Raw genomic sequence first — 16,788 nt, forward strand, 5'->3', positions numbered from 1 at the left:
GGAATAGTCAGACACACGATGGAGAAGGAGTTGATAGGGAGAAACACCACTAGAAACACGGGAAGGGAGGCGATTAATTAAAAAAATAGCAGTTTTAAAGGCAAAATACCAGTATAGATGAGGTATCGAACCATGTGCAAGTAAGGAAAGATCGGTCTCAATAATGTGACGATGACGGCGGTCAACCGCACCCTGTTGCTCATGAGTATGGGGAGTAGAGATGCGATGAGAAATGCCAAGTTTCAAAAAGAATGGGGAAAGAGAACAAAATTCCCTTCCCCAATCTATTTGAACGGACTTTATTTTATAGGAGAATTGTCTTGCGACCAACTGTTGAAAATTTAAAAATAATTAAAAAACTTCAGATTTGTGAACCATAGGATAAAACCAAATAAGCTTTGAATAATCATCCACAAATATTACAAAATAACGATGACCAGTAGGGGATGGGGTGGGGGAAGGACCCCAAACATTACTATGAATTAAATCTAAAGGAAATAAACTACAAGAGAAAGTCTCCCCTAAAGATTGACGACAAGACTTGCCAAGCTGACAGTCAGAATATAGAGAACTAAGCCGTGTAGACTGACGAGATGACCATGCGAGCCATCAAGAGAAGTGTGAGAAGTAATGAAGGCAGTTGGAGAAGCATGTGAGGATGGAGACAATGTGTAGAGGCCACCATTACTTGGTCCAGACAGGATTGTTGACTTGGTTCTCCGATCCTTCACAAGAAAACAAGAGGGGTGAAATTCAAAGAAGACATCATTATCCTTAGCAAAACGATGAACAGACAGTAATGGTTTGGAGATGTCGGGAACATGAAGAACATTAGACAACAGAATTTTATAGTTAGAAGGGTAATTAAAAGATGTATAGTCAACATTAAAAATTGGAATTCCCTTACCATTGCCAACTTGAAGAGCGTCGGTACCTGTATAAGTATCATAAGATGAAAGAAAATGAATGTCAGGGGTTACATGATGAGTGGCTCCAGTATCTGGGTATCAAGTAAGGGCAGGGTTCGGTGGATAGGGTGGGGTAGCAAGGAGAGGTGGGTTAGGGTGAGATGGGTATTAGGTGTAGTGTGCGGTAGGGGTGGTGGAGGGATGATAAAGGTAATTGGAATGGGGACGGTAGGGCACCGAACCAGGGGGTTTGGGTTTGGAATAACACTGAGCAGTGTCAGGGGTGTGGATTGCACCAGTGACACCATTGGCGATTGCCTAAGTAACGACCACCACGACCGAAACGTCCACATCCACCACGGCCATGATAAGGAGCAGTACCCCCACGGCCAGTAGTAGGAGACCATGAACCAGAAGGGGCAAGGTTGTGTTGAACATTGTTGACTGAAGGAGAACTGGCGGTGCTGCTAGATTCTGTTAGAGATAGTTTGGAGAGCCTGGAGCCATGAAGAAACTCATGACTAAGAAGCATGGAGAAGAGATCATCATAGGCAATAGCCGTGGTATGTGTGATCAGCGAGGAAATTATGTCATTAAAATCACCCCTCAAACCACGATAGATGTGCATATTGAAAGCACTAGGGCGAAGTGGTTTACCAACAGCACTAAGTTCTTCAAAGATAGACTTTGCTCATTGAAGGAATTGAGAATAGGTTCTTCAGGTTTTTGCTGGAGATCTTGCATAGCCATAGTAAGAGACATGAGATAGCTCTTAGAAGGAGAGGAGAAGGCTATGTGAAGCGTATCCCATATCTCACGACTGGTGTTCTTCCGAAGAATCAAAGGGAAGACCTCATCAGAGAGAGAGGTAATGAGAAGACTACGGATCATAGCATCCTGTCTGCGCCAAGTGTGGCCAGTGGTTGGGTCTATAGGGCAAGGAGTACTGTCATCAAAATGGCCGAATAGATCTTGGCCATCGAGAAAGGGTTCATGTTGTGTGCGCCAAAATAAAAAATTCTTCGAGGTAGATTTCACCGAGATATAATGGTGAGCATGATGAAGGGAAGGGGCACCAAGCAATGTTGTAGCAAGTGAACCAGTGATCCCAGAATCAGCAGTAGTTTCATCTCCCATGGTGGTAAGGAGAAGAGAAGAAAAAAAAAGAAAAGAAAAGGAGAAGAGAAAACGAAGAGAGTGCTCGTTGGAGCCTAGGTTGCTCTTGATACCATATTGAGTAAAGTGTTTAGAATTTCATTCATAGAATTGTAATCGGTTACATTAGGTATATAAGAGATGGAAGAATCTAAAACAGAATAGAATTCCACATGTGATAATAGATTGAGTTTCCATATCACATGTGGATTACAAAGGTAGGAGATCAGATTAGATTAGATTACAAGAGATTGAGATTAGTACACATTAGGAAACCCAATATAGCCGTTCCAAGAATGGGAAGGCTATATTGGTCAATACCTTTAAATACTTCCTAATTTCCTAACTTCTTTGGTCGTGGAACCCCATGTATTGGGGAACCTGGGTCCCACATATGAAGCCCAAAAGAACCTTTGTTTCCAACCGTGGATAGAGGTAGAGATTTTGCCCATAATCGGAATGTCGCGCTGACAAAAGTAATACCACCCAGGGTGACCACTGTTCGAATTCAGCAGAAAACATCTAATGGACAAGGCAAGAGAGGGACATCTACCTAACCGGGTACATCTAAGAACAAAGGCTCCGACACATCTCCAGCAGTTCGGGACCAACTAGTTGGGGGCAACTCCGTAATGCTTAAGAAGACAGGAAACGAATACCGAAAGAGGGTAGCGGAGGCCGGCCTCAAAGGCATCCAAGATGAGGCCAACCTCATTGGGATGCTCAGTATTTAATTTGTCCTCAGGAGAGGCGGCCCTGAGGTCAACGGACTCCGGGATCGAGTAAATCTCTCGGATCTCCACGACATCGGACACTGTCAGTACTAAGGGAATTTTATCCACCCATTTTCCTATGGTAGGATCAACTTGAGGTTGGCGAATGTGGTAAGCCTTCCTCCCCAGGGACGCCAAAGGTTTTTTTGGAGGAATAGGACCGAAAGTACTAGCGGAAACACCAGATGTACTCTGTTGAACTGAGGCAGAAACCCTAGGAACTGTTGTAACCTCCTCAAACAACCTAGGTGGAACCACCCTGGTTCTCCTAACACCTTTCCCATGATATAACTCCTCGTAACAAGCTACATCCCGGTTGGACTTAGGAACCAGAGTTTTCTTAGAGCTCGACATCTCTCAAAAAAAAAAAATAAGAAGGAGATGAGAAAGAAATCAACTGTAGAAATAAAGGAAAGAGAACTTACTTGAGTAAGAGAAGTGTAGTTGAAGAAAAAACACAAAATGGGATAGCTTCAAAGGTGGAATGAAGTCAGAGAATCAGGAGATTTTCAGGCTCAAAGAACTCGAAGATGATGGAGAAGAGAAGCCCTGGGAAGTTAGAACACTTTATACCCTTGGGGAAGGAACGGAGACTCCAGATCCACCCAGTGATTTTAATTGGACGGTCAAGATGAAAGGAAAAGATGGAAGAAGCACGTGTTTAGAGATGGGGTAAGCTCCCTCGACAAGGAAAACACCGGGAAAATAAGAGGTTTAAATTCAAACTTTATGATATCCTTTCAACTCCCCTCAAAAGGCGTGAAATCCGAAAGATATTTCAAACCCATGTGCAAACAATGGCGAATGACGGCGCGGTTATGGAAACTCTCGTTCCATACCCGAGGGTAAAATAATCCAGGAGAGAAATGCAATTCAAAAAGGGAAGTAATTTATGATCGGTACCCAGTTCTGCTAGGCATCAAGCAACATAAACCAATCATCACCGAGATATATTGAAGGGCAAAGATTGCAGATAACCGGGCATACAAGCCGAAGCGCCACTGCGTGTGATGAATGGATAATTCTCTTCATACCTCATTCCAGGTAAGGGGAGTAGGGGGCAAATGATACACCATATTTTACCTGCCCAATCCGAGCTTGACGCGTGGAATGATTCGGATTACAAGTAACCGGCCCACGACCAGGATAAACCAGACCACTAACGAAACGGTTGTACTAGTCTAGACACGTCAGCAAGATCAGTTGAGATTATCCTAGTGAATGGAGGCTGGTAACTGTAATTCACGTGCGAGAAGATTCTGGATCTCGGGATCTGAGGAGAGGATCCCTCTTTCTTGATGGGTTTCCTAATCCGAGCACAGGGAGACCACCTTACAGGGAAGGAAAGCCATTTGGCAAATCCAAAGGAGGAGCAGAGAAAGAGGGCTAGGGAGAAACTTGGATAAATATTAGTCTTTGCACCCATGTAAGGCAATTCGAAATATTCTTTCATCAATAGAGAAATCAAGAAACCCTAAAGAGTAATCTTCATTTTCCATAATCTTCTTTCTAGCTTAGTCTAGCTTGAAAGTTGCAGTCTTTTTGAAAATTTCCCTCGAGCATCATTCTTTGTGCAACACTTCCTAACTTCTTTGTGGAGGCGGTTCCTTAACTAAAACCTCATTTCAAGGGCAATTACAACCGTCTCCCGTTACATATTTTACTAACCAACTGACCGATCCTTAATTCGGTCAAAGCTCCCCTTTCATCATAAGTCGTCCTGACTGAAATACTTAATCGCAACCCAACTATCAACATATCAGTCATGATTGACCGAAAATGGGTGTAAACACTAACCTACCTTAAAACATTGTATTGCTTTGTGGGTGTTTACACCCTATTTTTGGTCTATTTCGGTCAATAGACAAATAGACCGAAATCTATTTATGTCAAGATTGACTTGTTAGTAAGTGACTGGAAAACGGTCATGATCAAAACGATCGAAGCGATCGACGAAACGAAAAAATGGTCGAAATCGAAAACGATCGAAAAAATGGTGATCGGTCAGAAGCGGTCAATGACCGATAAACGGTCGATGGATCGACAAATGGTCAATGACCATCGAATGGTTAACAAGGTGGTTACAACCAACTCTCAAAGAAGTGGGTAGTTGTGAAACTACCTAGTATGCCATGAAATGGGTTCCTTTGAATTTGAAAAAAAAAAATAAAGTGGGAAGGTGGTGTAGGAGGTTATGAATAGTTATGTAACCACCTAAAGAGTTCAAATTCAAAATCAAATGAGAAATGAAAGTTGTTGTAACTACCCACAACTCAAGATTCTACAAGTTTAGTCTATATATAAGATTTTCATCTTTTACTTAGGGGGGATCAACATTTGGAAGAGGCATCATGTTCTACACATCAGCAGGCTACTTGACATCATATTGACATCTGTAGGCCAGAAACGAAGACATTATGTTATAGCATCAGTAGGCCAAGGCAACCATGTGATCTACCAACATCTGTAGGCCAGGGGCATCATGTTATCAACATCAGTAGGTTTGAAGCACTGGGCATCATGTTCAATATCAGCAGGTCATTAGCACCATGTTATCAACATCAGCAAGCCAGGATTGGAATGTTGATCTACCATTTTCTTTTGTTACTTCTTTTTTCTTTTCTAAATCAATATCAATATCTTTCTACCTTCCTCTTCTTGGCATTGCAATCTTTGTATTTGTTTTGAAAAGTCCTTGGATTACCAAGGCATTGGTAGAACCCACTCTTTGATTCCATTCACTTTATGGAATAGTTTCCTCATCCAAGAAATTTGGGGGAAATAGTGAGAAAGGGCAAAAATAACTGGTTACAAAGTCTTTTGTAACCATGTCGGTTACAAGCAGCTTTACTCCACATTTAATACTACAATTTTTTTGGTAGAATATTCCTAGTATGCTTTCTAATGAAGTGTCCCTTCATCTTAAAAAAATAAATAAATCACGGGTGTATGTATGCTTGACTTTTTTTTGTCTTTTCTTTAGCAACATCACCCTCACCTCGTAAAAAATAAGGTCGCATGTCAAGACAAACATGAACCGGGTTCAACATCTTAATTTTTTATTGAAATGTTTGGACCATTCACATTACAAAATACAGAAAAAGGATTTTTATTAGGACTAAGTGGATCATATAATATCTTATTCAATGGTTAGAGAGACGTGCTAGTACTAGGAACTATACGAACTACAAATAGTCTTTAATAATGTAAAATATTTTAAAGCCATGTGTATGTTTTTTTTTTTTGGTAGACAAGCCATGTGTATGTTGGAAGCATAATTAGTTGGAAGCATGATGGTATTTGGCTATTTGTATGTAAGGGCAGGGGGAGCAGGAGACATGCCATTCACTATATAAGTAGCTGAAAAGGTTTAGGAGAGGAGATGTGTACGTATGTCCTTAGCATTATTAGTAGAGAATATGGGTATCTCTTCCTTTTCTCGTTCCCTCATTCTGGCATTCCTTATCTGTGTCATCTTCTTCATGCAGATGCAATTGGGAATGGTTTATGCTGGTATGGGTAGTTATAATCTAGTCTACGTTTGGATGTCCAAAATATTTTAGCACCAGGATCAGTTTTCAAATTACAAATCTCAACCTTTTCTGAACAATCAAATGTAGCCTCAGTTTTAATTATTACTTTTATGGTTTTAATGTATTTCATCAACTATGAATTGTTAGCTTGAAAAGGATTTTTTGTTTTGCAGATTCAAATGTAAGGAAGCTGCGAACAGATCTCTGGCAGCCTCCTCCTCCAAAACACAACATAAATCCGGGAACAAACGGAACCTACACCCCTCCTTCCCTGAAATGAAATCCATGAACGATTGATTAAAATGAGAGAAAGAGAAGGCAAAAAGAGCGGTTTAAATAATTTACATAGAAGCAAGGATGATCATGCCAATAAAGTTATTGTTGATTTATAGTTATTATTTGCTTATAATACCTCTTGTGGGCTGGATTATTGTGTAGGAGCATGACTACTATTTTACTTGCAATGTATCTTCATGCATGTTCGCTTATTTAGAATTCAATAAGATTTTTTTTTTGCTAAAGGTCAGCAAAAATTGAATTAAAATAAAAAAGAAGTTACAAGAGAAAGAGACCAGGCATACCCAGTCGGATACAAGAACAACAAGAGGACAAAGGCCTCACTCAAGACACTCAACCCAAGCCAAACCAGCTAGCAGAATCTGAATTTCTGCCGCCCTAGCTCATCATCTAACAACTGAACATTTAAAGAAGAGGGGAGGACTGAGTCCCAAACAACTGTACAAGCACCTTTTGCCGAGTACTTGGCAAAGAAATCTACCACATGGTTTGCTTCACGGAAGCAGTGACTTATCTTCCAATTAATAGAATTCAAGAAAGGCCAAATCGAGAGCCACAACTGACGCACCTGCCAAGGAATGATCCTCCCTTGAAAAGCCGTCCAGACTGCCGCCGAGTCACATTCAATCCACAGACGGTTGTCGCCCTTCTCCTTGGCAAGTTGGATGCCATGAAGAATAGCCGAAAACTCTGCCAAATAATTAGTAGAAATCCCCAAATAAATGCCAAAAGCCCCAATAGGAACACCATGGTCATCACGCAGAATACCACCAGCCCCAGCCCTACCTGGGTTTCCAAGAGAACACCCATCAGTATTAAGTTTAACCCAACCTACTGGAGGTCTACTCCACCACACTTCTTGAACAACTTGACGCGGTCGGGGAATAATAGGGATATGGAGAAGACTTGCACACAACAGATCCTGTAGATTAAGCACCGTCCGTTTGAAGGAGAAGGCAATGTCCTTGATGGAGGTGATCAAAGCACGGAAGGAAGCTGCCGGCTGCCTCTCCCTAGCCTCGAACAATCTGCTATTGCGCTCCCCCCAGATTAAAAAGGGATAAGAATGGCCCCAACTGTCCAAGCATTAGGTATAGGCACCACTTTGATTTTAGAAGTCCACCACACTAACAACTCCTCATAAGATAAGACATTTGACCAGTGAACACCAAAAATATTTAAGAAATTCTTCCACAGGCCTAGAGAGTAGTCGCAGCTCAAGAACAGATGAGAAAGGGACTCCGAAGCACAACGACAAAGGACACACCTGGAGGCGAGATGGAAGCCTTTCGAGCGTAGAAACTCCTGAGTAGGGATTTTTCGATGAACCAATCTCTATGCAAAGAGAGAGTGGCAAGGGAGCAGGGCTTTGTTCCAAATCACTTTACCCCAAGGGACACAGGGGTGTTTACTGCGAACACAATCCCAAGCAGATCGAGAATTAAAATTGCTCGAAATGGAGGGACCCCAACAACACACATCGGTAGTATTGGAGAGGGGGAGGGGCGCTTTACGGATTTCTTCAAAAGTTCTCTTGAGGACCTTCGCATGAACCAGTGGGAGAGACCAAGAGGAGTCCTTAATGAAGTCCGAGACTTTCGCCTTCTTGTCAAGGAACCAGCTCTCTGGCAAACCTGAGGCCTCAGCAATCGATGAACACCCAAACCAGTGATCTTTCCAAAAGTTAATTAAGGTTCCATCACCTACAATCCACCTTTCATTGCGCTGCACCACTGACCAAACTCTTTTAATCCTGGACCAAATGGAAGTGGGAGAGGAGGGGGTTTTAAGGTCCCCGCTACCATCCATAAACCTGTCATGCAAGAACTTACTGACCAAAGTGTTCTCATGCTTAATGGACCACACCAATTTACAGAGCAGGGCTGTATTTACATCTCTCAATTTCCTGATAACCAGACCACCTTCAGATTTCGGTCTGCACACCAGATCCCACTTAGCCGCCACCAGCTTCCTTGATTTAATGTCACCCGACCAAATGAAGTTTCTAATCCATTTCTCCATAAGCGATTCCAGGGAGGAAGGCTACAAATAAACTGAAAAATTGTGGACCGGGATGCTAAGCATAACCGATTTCACAAGCTCCACTCTTCCTGCAAGAGAAAGGAGTTTCCCATTCCACCCTAACAACCTGCATTTGAATTTATCCACTAAAGGGACTACCATGGCCGAAGTTACCCTCCCTTTGAAGATATCCACGCCCAAGCAGTTTGTAGGGAGAGAACATAACAGAATATTCAGCACATCCGAGATTCTATGCCTTCTCGAGGGGATGATAGCTCCACAAAAAAGTTTGCTTTTTTCAAGATTAATCTTCTAGCTTGAGAAGGTTTGGTATTTCTCTAGAAACTCCTTCAACACCTGGATGTACCTAAGAGAGCCATTACAGAAAATAAAGACATCGTCAACAAATAATAAATGTCCTGGGGTATTCACCTCCCTAGGACCTCTCAGGGGAAGGATCTTTTCAAACCCCTGCACAACACTTCCTCGGCTAGGATGAAGAGAGGGGGTCACCCTGTCACAAACCCCTTTCCACACCAAAAAAATCAACTGGACCACCATTAACCAAAACTGAGATGTGGGTAAAGGAGAACAGCTAATGTAGCCAAGACACCCACTGATCACTAAACCCAAACTTTCTCAATGTCTCCATGTCTCCTATTTGTTTCTCGTATTTTTAAGATAAAATGGAATATCTAGTGAAGTGTAACATTTCATGACCAACCATGTAGAAATGCATAGGTAGATCTTGTTCTATGTAGGCTCACATGGATCCACTTCATAACAGCGTCTCAAGTAATAAGGGTACTGAGGGATTAATATAATCCATGTGGGACACATAGTGACGAAGCAGGGATCCATTCAGTCACTCTCACTATCGGTCGGTACAAGCACATATAGAATGATATGTATCCTATGACGTAACTCTCACTAAGGTGGGCATGTCACTCACAAAAATATAAACGCTATACAGATTTAATTTGAACTCCCCAGTACTCCAGACTGCGACCTAGGCCTTCCACTTCCATATGATAGGGTAAGAAGATCTCATGATCTCTTTCCCTTCTTCCTTTTTTTTTATATTTAAGTTTGAAAAGTGGAAATCCTCACTCTTTCTTTTCTTTTTCCATTTTTTTTTCTTTTTAGGTGACCGCTGCTCGGTATGTTGACATGCGGCATATGATGGCCAGCATGGATGAGGTCATTATTTCTAGGGCAGACATGATGCATTATTGGGTGAGTTTCTCTTTTTGTTTGAGATATATCTCCCCCTCTACATCTTTTTTTTTTTTTTTGTTACTTTTTGCTCATAATTTATTTCCTTTCTTTTTTAGAGGACCCAGGCTACATTCCACTAGAGGGAATCTGAGAGATACCAGACTGAGCTTGCACAGGCTCAGGCCGAGAATGAGGCTTTCTAGTCAACTAGGGACAGTACCGAGGGTACTGGGGGTGCGAGCTTCTCAGTGGAAGACTATCTTCCCCGATGATCCTTTTTTTTTTTTTTTTTTTTTTTTTTGTACTGTTATTGTGTATATTGTTTTTTTTTTTGTTTTTTTTAGAACAACTTATTGTGATCGTTTGTATGATTTTGTACTCACACACTTTTTGTATATCAAAATGACTTCTCTTTTCCCTAGCGGCACAAAGTTTTATTGATAACTGGTTCAATTACATGGATAATGAAAAGACAATTCAAACATCAAATTGACATCACTTGTTTGCAACATCTTTCCACCACGTATCTAACACCATTTCTTGATTCAAGGCCTCTGGAGGTTTAAAATTCTTCAACTTAAACTGTTCAGGTTTTAGAGACACCAAAGAGGGGGACATAAAAACTGGTGTGAGTTAAACCCATGAATCTCACGTAGTTGCACCCTAGCGTCTCTGATACTGCCACCTTGGTCTTCATCCAATGATAGTCCCACTGGATTTCTTGAACATTCCTCTTATCCAAGTATTCTTTCCAATCTTGGATCTTGTGAAATTCCTGTGTTTCCCTTCTTACTTGGTAGCGCATAGGCCGGAGATGGGGCACGGGATTGGTTCCACCAGTCTTAACTTTTTAATCAACCACATCTGGGAATTTGTCGGAGACCTATAACAAAAACCTGTTTCATATTTCTGAGAATGGCACATGACGTCGCATCCTTTTCAAAGTTGCTTAACAACTTCCGCAATCATCGGAGAAATGCCCTTTCCTAGAGTTGTCTGGAGGTATCTTCCAATCATGCAAAAGAGGTATGCTCGCTTTCTGCATTGAACCCGACCTTCTTCTTTAGCTCTGTTGTTGTTGAAGATTTTCACCATTCTTAATGCATCCACTTTGTCATAATTGAGAATCTGCTTTATCTCTCCCTTATCCATGATGAAGAAATCTTCCAGAGTTTTGAGAAGTTGTTCCTTTTGCATGACCGGGAGGAACAGTCTTCATGTTAACATGTAAGCCCAAAATTCTTCACAGTTGGGGCTATCTTGACTTTTCCAAAATGGAAGACATGCAACTGAGGATCCCATCATTTAGATGCTTCTTCGAGTGGATCATGTTTGAAGCTTGAAACGTTTGTTTCTCCCAGTATCGACAACTTGATGTCATCCAATAATGTAGGGCAATCCATATGCATATGGAGGGTCCATTGATGCAATTGTTTGTCTAATCCTTGATTTTTTGGTCCTCGTATAATGCCTGCATTAAGGATCCTATTGGTACCCTGGACATTAGTAAGTCTTCAGTTGGTAACCAGCTCCTAGCAACCTTAGGTAAACTACCGGTCAAAAGAATAGATTTTGAAGGCCAAATGGTGAGATCTATCATATTTATAGGGGATGCCGGTTGGCAAGGTTATGGAATGGACTAACACAATGCCCTCTTTTTTTCTTCTTTTGAGACCGCACTCGAACACGCCGAGTTGCCAACGTATCCCTTGAGAAGAATCAGGTCGAACGTAGTTCAAGTTGATCAAAGAATTTAGCCGAAGTATTCCTTTAATTGATCCATGTTGACCGATCCCCGAAACTCTTCCCTATCAAGGTCGGTGAGATGCACCGCTTTGCCTGGTAATATTGCTCTCACTCTGTAAGGACCACTCCAATTGGGTTAGAATTTTCCTCTTGGGTCATGTATCGGGGCCCTTTACTCCCTCATAACCAAACCTCCTTCTTTGATATTTTGAGGGCATACCCCCTTGTTGAATGCTCTAGCCATCCTTTACGGATTTTCTTGAGGTTATCCATGGCTTTCATTCTCTTTTCATCCAAGAGATTAAGTTCTTCATATCTAGACCTCATCCATTCTCCTTCTAGTAGCTGACTGTCTAACAATACTAGAAGGGAAGGAAATTGAATTTTCACAGGTAAAATGGCCTCTACCCTATATACTAGAGAATATGGAATTGCCCCAGTTGAGGTCCGAATTGATGTCCGGTAAGCTTATAAGGCTAATGGGAGCTTCTCGGCTCAGTCATTGTGTGCATTTGTCATCTTCTTCAGTATGACTTTCACATTCTTGTTAGCTGCTTCCACTGCTCTGTTGGTTTAAGGCCTGTAGGTAGTGGACTTACGCCTCTTTATGCCAAATTTAGTACAAATCTCTTTCACCTTTCCTCGAAAATGCAAGCATTGATCCAAAATCAATTATTGAGGTACACCATGTGAATTCACCTAGAGAGGTGGTGAATAGGTGTAGGTTCGAAAATTAAAATAACTATGCGGAAATAAAATCAAACAATAAAGATAGAGAAGAGTAAAGACAAGGAATATAAAAAGACACAAACAATTTATAGTGGCTCGGCCAATACTTGCCTACGTCCACTCCTCTCACCTTAGAGAGAGTTCCACTAAATCAAATCTTGAGTAAGAGTAAGAGGACTCGTACAAATCTTGATTAAGAGTAAGAGAACTCAACTACTCTTGATTACGAGCAAGAGGACTCAACCAATCTTGATTCCGAGCAAGAGGACTCAACAACAACTTTAAACAAAGTAAAAGAACTACTAAATGGTTTAGAGTTACCTTAAACTTTAGTAGAAAAGATGCTACCTTTCAATGTATGCAACTTGGATGCAAGTGTGTATGAAGGAGCAAAGATGAGATTGAATTTTCTTCGATCTTCTTGATCTTGAAAGAATAATCTCACTAGGGAGTGCTTGAATGTTTATAGCTCTTGATTGATGATTGTTGTAGTATTTAGAACACTAATCAAGAGGGTATTTATAGGCTAGAGGCTTAGAACCAATTAGGAATCCAATTAAGAAAAGAATCCCACATTCTATAAGTAATCCGGTATGCTGGATGGGAATCCGGTATGCCGGATTACTTACTTTCCTTAAGAAACAAGGGAATAACGATCATATTTCAACAGTCATAAAGTGATCCGGTATGCTGGATTATGATCTGGTATACCGGTTCATGATCCGATATGCTGGATCCTCATCCAGCATGTTTAACTGAGCTGCTGTTTCCCATTTCCTGAGATTCACTATTGATCTGATATACCGTTTCATGATCCGGTATGCTGGATCATACAATTTCTGCTGACATTATTAAGTCCTTTATTGGACTTACTTGGGTCGATTCCATTGGACAAGTCCGGGCCAATTTCTTTGGTCTTAGTCCAAGTGAGAAGTGTCTAAAACAACCTCCTAGGGTCACACTACATGTATGCATGCGTGAGTGTGTGCATTACATATGGACTTTAACAAATGAATTTAAATCTTAGTACATTTCTAAGTCTTCATAATTCTTCAAGTCTTGAACTTCACTTCTTTACATGAGTATCTTCAAAGTGAGTTCGTCTAACTTGTCTTGATCTTTGACTTCAAACGTTGTTCTCCATTCTTCAAGATTCTTTGATGTCTTGAAAGATTGGACAAGTTCAATTTACTTTGAGCATCAATCTCTTGAATTGAGTGCTCCCCCTGACTTGATGCTCTGCTCTTATTTATGCATCCTTGAATTGAGTGCTCCCCCTCACTTAATGCTCTGCTCTTATTTATACATCTTTTAGGCAAGAGTTAGTACAACTAACTTATTTGTTAGCATCAAAATCATAATGGGTGATGTGTGGAATTTACCCAACACACCATACCTACAAATGATGTTTTCCTTTATGAACTTTGCTACTTTAGTAGTGGCTAGGACTGCATAAGATTAGGCTTCCACCAGCTTGGTAAAATAGTTGATGGCGAGCTCGTGCCCATTGGAAGCCTTTGGAGTTATCCTCCCTATCACGTCAATTCCCCAAGTAAAAAAATGGCCATGGGGCATTTAACGAATGCAACTCTGTAGGATAAATGTGTATGATGTTGGTAAATATCTGACATCAGTGGCATCCCTTGACGAAATGGCACAATCAGCTTCCATCGTTGCCCAACAATACCCCATTTTGAGTATTTTCTTGGTGAGCATTCGTGCATTCATATGTGGTCCACAGATCCCTTGGTCAATTTCTTTCATAATGATCTGAGCTTGTTCCTCATCTGCGCATAGCAGTTGAATGCCATCATAAGACCTTTTATACACCATGCTTTCTTGGAGAATGAATTGAGTAGCGTGCTTTCGTAGATGCTTCTTCTTTCCTTCCGTGAAGTATTTAGGGTATTTCCTTTCATTCAACTATCAGCGCATACCAGTGACCTCCCATTCTTGGTGAGTAGATCAACTGGCTCTCCGTATGCTGGGCCTGTTCCTTTTTTTTTTTTTTTTTTTGCTCTTTTTTTTGGAATTCTCGTTCATTTTTTTTTTGGAGTTCTCATTCTTTTTTTTTTTTTTGCACTTTTCATTCTCAGAATCTTGAAAATGGGTTCGCACGTCACAGTTAAGCGAGATATGAATTTGCTGATGTATTGATGCAGCTTAAGAACCTTCGTACTTCTTTCTTCGTCCTTGGTGCTGGCATTTCGGTGATGGCTTTCATTTTGTCAGGATCTTCCTCTATTCCTCCTTCGCTGACAAGGAATCCTAGTAGTTTGCCTGCCCTTGCTCCAAACACACACTTTTGGGGGTTCAACTTCAACATGAATTTTTTTATGCTTTTAAAGAATTTCCATAATGCTGCAAAATGACCTTGCTGATTTGTTGATTTGACTATCATATCATCGACATATACTTCCACTTCTTTGTGTATCATGTTGTGCAGTAAGGCTGTAGCTGCTCTTTGATCCGTTGCCCCAGCATTTTTCGAAAGGCACCACTTTATAGCAAAATGTCCCATGGTATGGTGAAGGCTATTTTTTTTCTCGATCCTTTGGACACATGCTAATTTGGTTATAGCCAGAGAATCCATCCATGAATGACAGCAAGGCATGGCCTGCAGCGTTGTCGACCAGTATGTCGATATGGGACAACGAGAAATCATCCTTGGGGCTGACCCTATTTAGGTTACAGAAATCAACACACATTTTGACCTTCCCATCCCTCTTAGAAACTGGAACAATATTGGACAACCACTGAGGGTACTGAGTTACTTGGAGGAATCCTGCATTCCATTGCTTGATGACCTCTTCCCTGATATCCTCGCTCCATTCGGGCCATATCCGTCTCGGCTTCTGCTTGACAGGGCAAGCGTTCGGGTACGTAAGTAACCTGTGCTGCATGATTTCTGGGCTGATGCCAGACATGTCCTTATAAGACCAGGCGAAGACTTCCTCGAATTCCTTGAGGAGAGAGGTCATTCGGGATACTTCTTCGTTATTGAGAGAAGAACCAATTTTGATCATTCGAGGGCATTGGTCAGTTCCCAGATTTATAAGATGAGGGTCCTCTCAGATGGGTTGAGCCTTTCTTTGCTCCAATTGTTTCAAGGACATTATCGTCCTCAGAAGAATAAGAAGAAGGAGAAGACAAGTAATACTCAGAATCAACAATTTTATTCATGATAAGAGGGGGAATACAGACAGACTCAACAGGCTAGAAGTTTCCAACCTCTTTTGGGAAAGGGACTACAAACTTAGAAATACACTCAGACAGGACTACATCAGGGTTGGCTACAACTTTAGACTCAATAATGTGGAAATTTTCCATCACCCTTGCTCAGTTTGCTATGGATCCTTGAAGAGGTTATATGAGAAGCTGAGGTGCTAGCCCTCCTTCTTCCTCAATCGTTGCTGCTATTTTGAATAGTTTGTCAATTCCCTGATCCTCTTGGATTCCAGCCTCGCTTGCTCGATCTGGTTCCATGGCCACCCAATCTATTTCATCTTTGAAGAATATCTCAAACCTTGGTTGAAGCCATGACCCATTGTTTCCACAGTAAGGAAAGTTCTCTCCTTCCTTCACAAAGTAACCATTCAAGGTCTTGAAATAAGGAATGCTTTTGGTTGCATGGTTTCTTTGTTCCGAGACACCCTTCTTTGGAACCTTTCTTGGACTGGAGCCTAAACCATGATGGTTAGTGTTGGGTTGTATCTTTGGGAAAGCTGGAATACCCTGCTGGTTCTTTCCCAATCCTAATTCTGGAAAATATTTCATCTTCTTCATGATCTTCACGGATGCCTTTCTCCATGCCATCGGGAATTTTTTTGGAATGGGTTCTTCCTCTCCTAACATATTTACTGATCTCGATGACGATTCCGGGGAATCAGTCCCTTTCAGGGGAAGCTGTGGTGTTTTCCATGATGGTGTCGGAGATTCTACCCAGGTAGCATCGGGTGATCTAGGGTGATAAAAAGGGGAATCTAGATGATTCACTTCTTGGTAGACCTCCTTCTGAACCAAAAATTTCATGCTCCCTTTGTGCCTCTTTTCTAAAATTGCCCTGTAGACATGTGCATTCATCAATTTCTTCTTTCTTCCGATCGGCTTGATCAAAAGGGTAGGATCCCCTTGTTTAGAATCCTCTTGCAATGCATTCACGCCATGAGTTGGCAAAGGATTTGCAGTCATATTTGATTGTTGCTTAGTTTGAAGCATGACCTTGCCATTGTCGATCATGTCTTGAATCGTATGCTTGAGGAATATGCACCAATCAGTGTGATACCCCTTTTGGTCATGATAATGACAATAGAGATTGGGTTTGTACCATGTAGGAAGATTGTTCAGGTCCAAATGCCTAAGGGGGATTGAGTCAATCATTCCTTTCTTTTTGAACTTAAAGAACAA

The sequence above is a fragment of the Telopea speciosissima genome, chromosome 5 (genome assembly GCF_018873765.1).
Source record: "Telopea speciosissima isolate NSW1024214 ecotype Mountain lineage chromosome 5, Tspe_v1, whole genome shotgun sequence".
NCBI classification, from domain to species: Eukaryota; Viridiplantae; Streptophyta; class Magnoliopsida; order Proteales; family Proteaceae; genus Telopea; species Telopea speciosissima.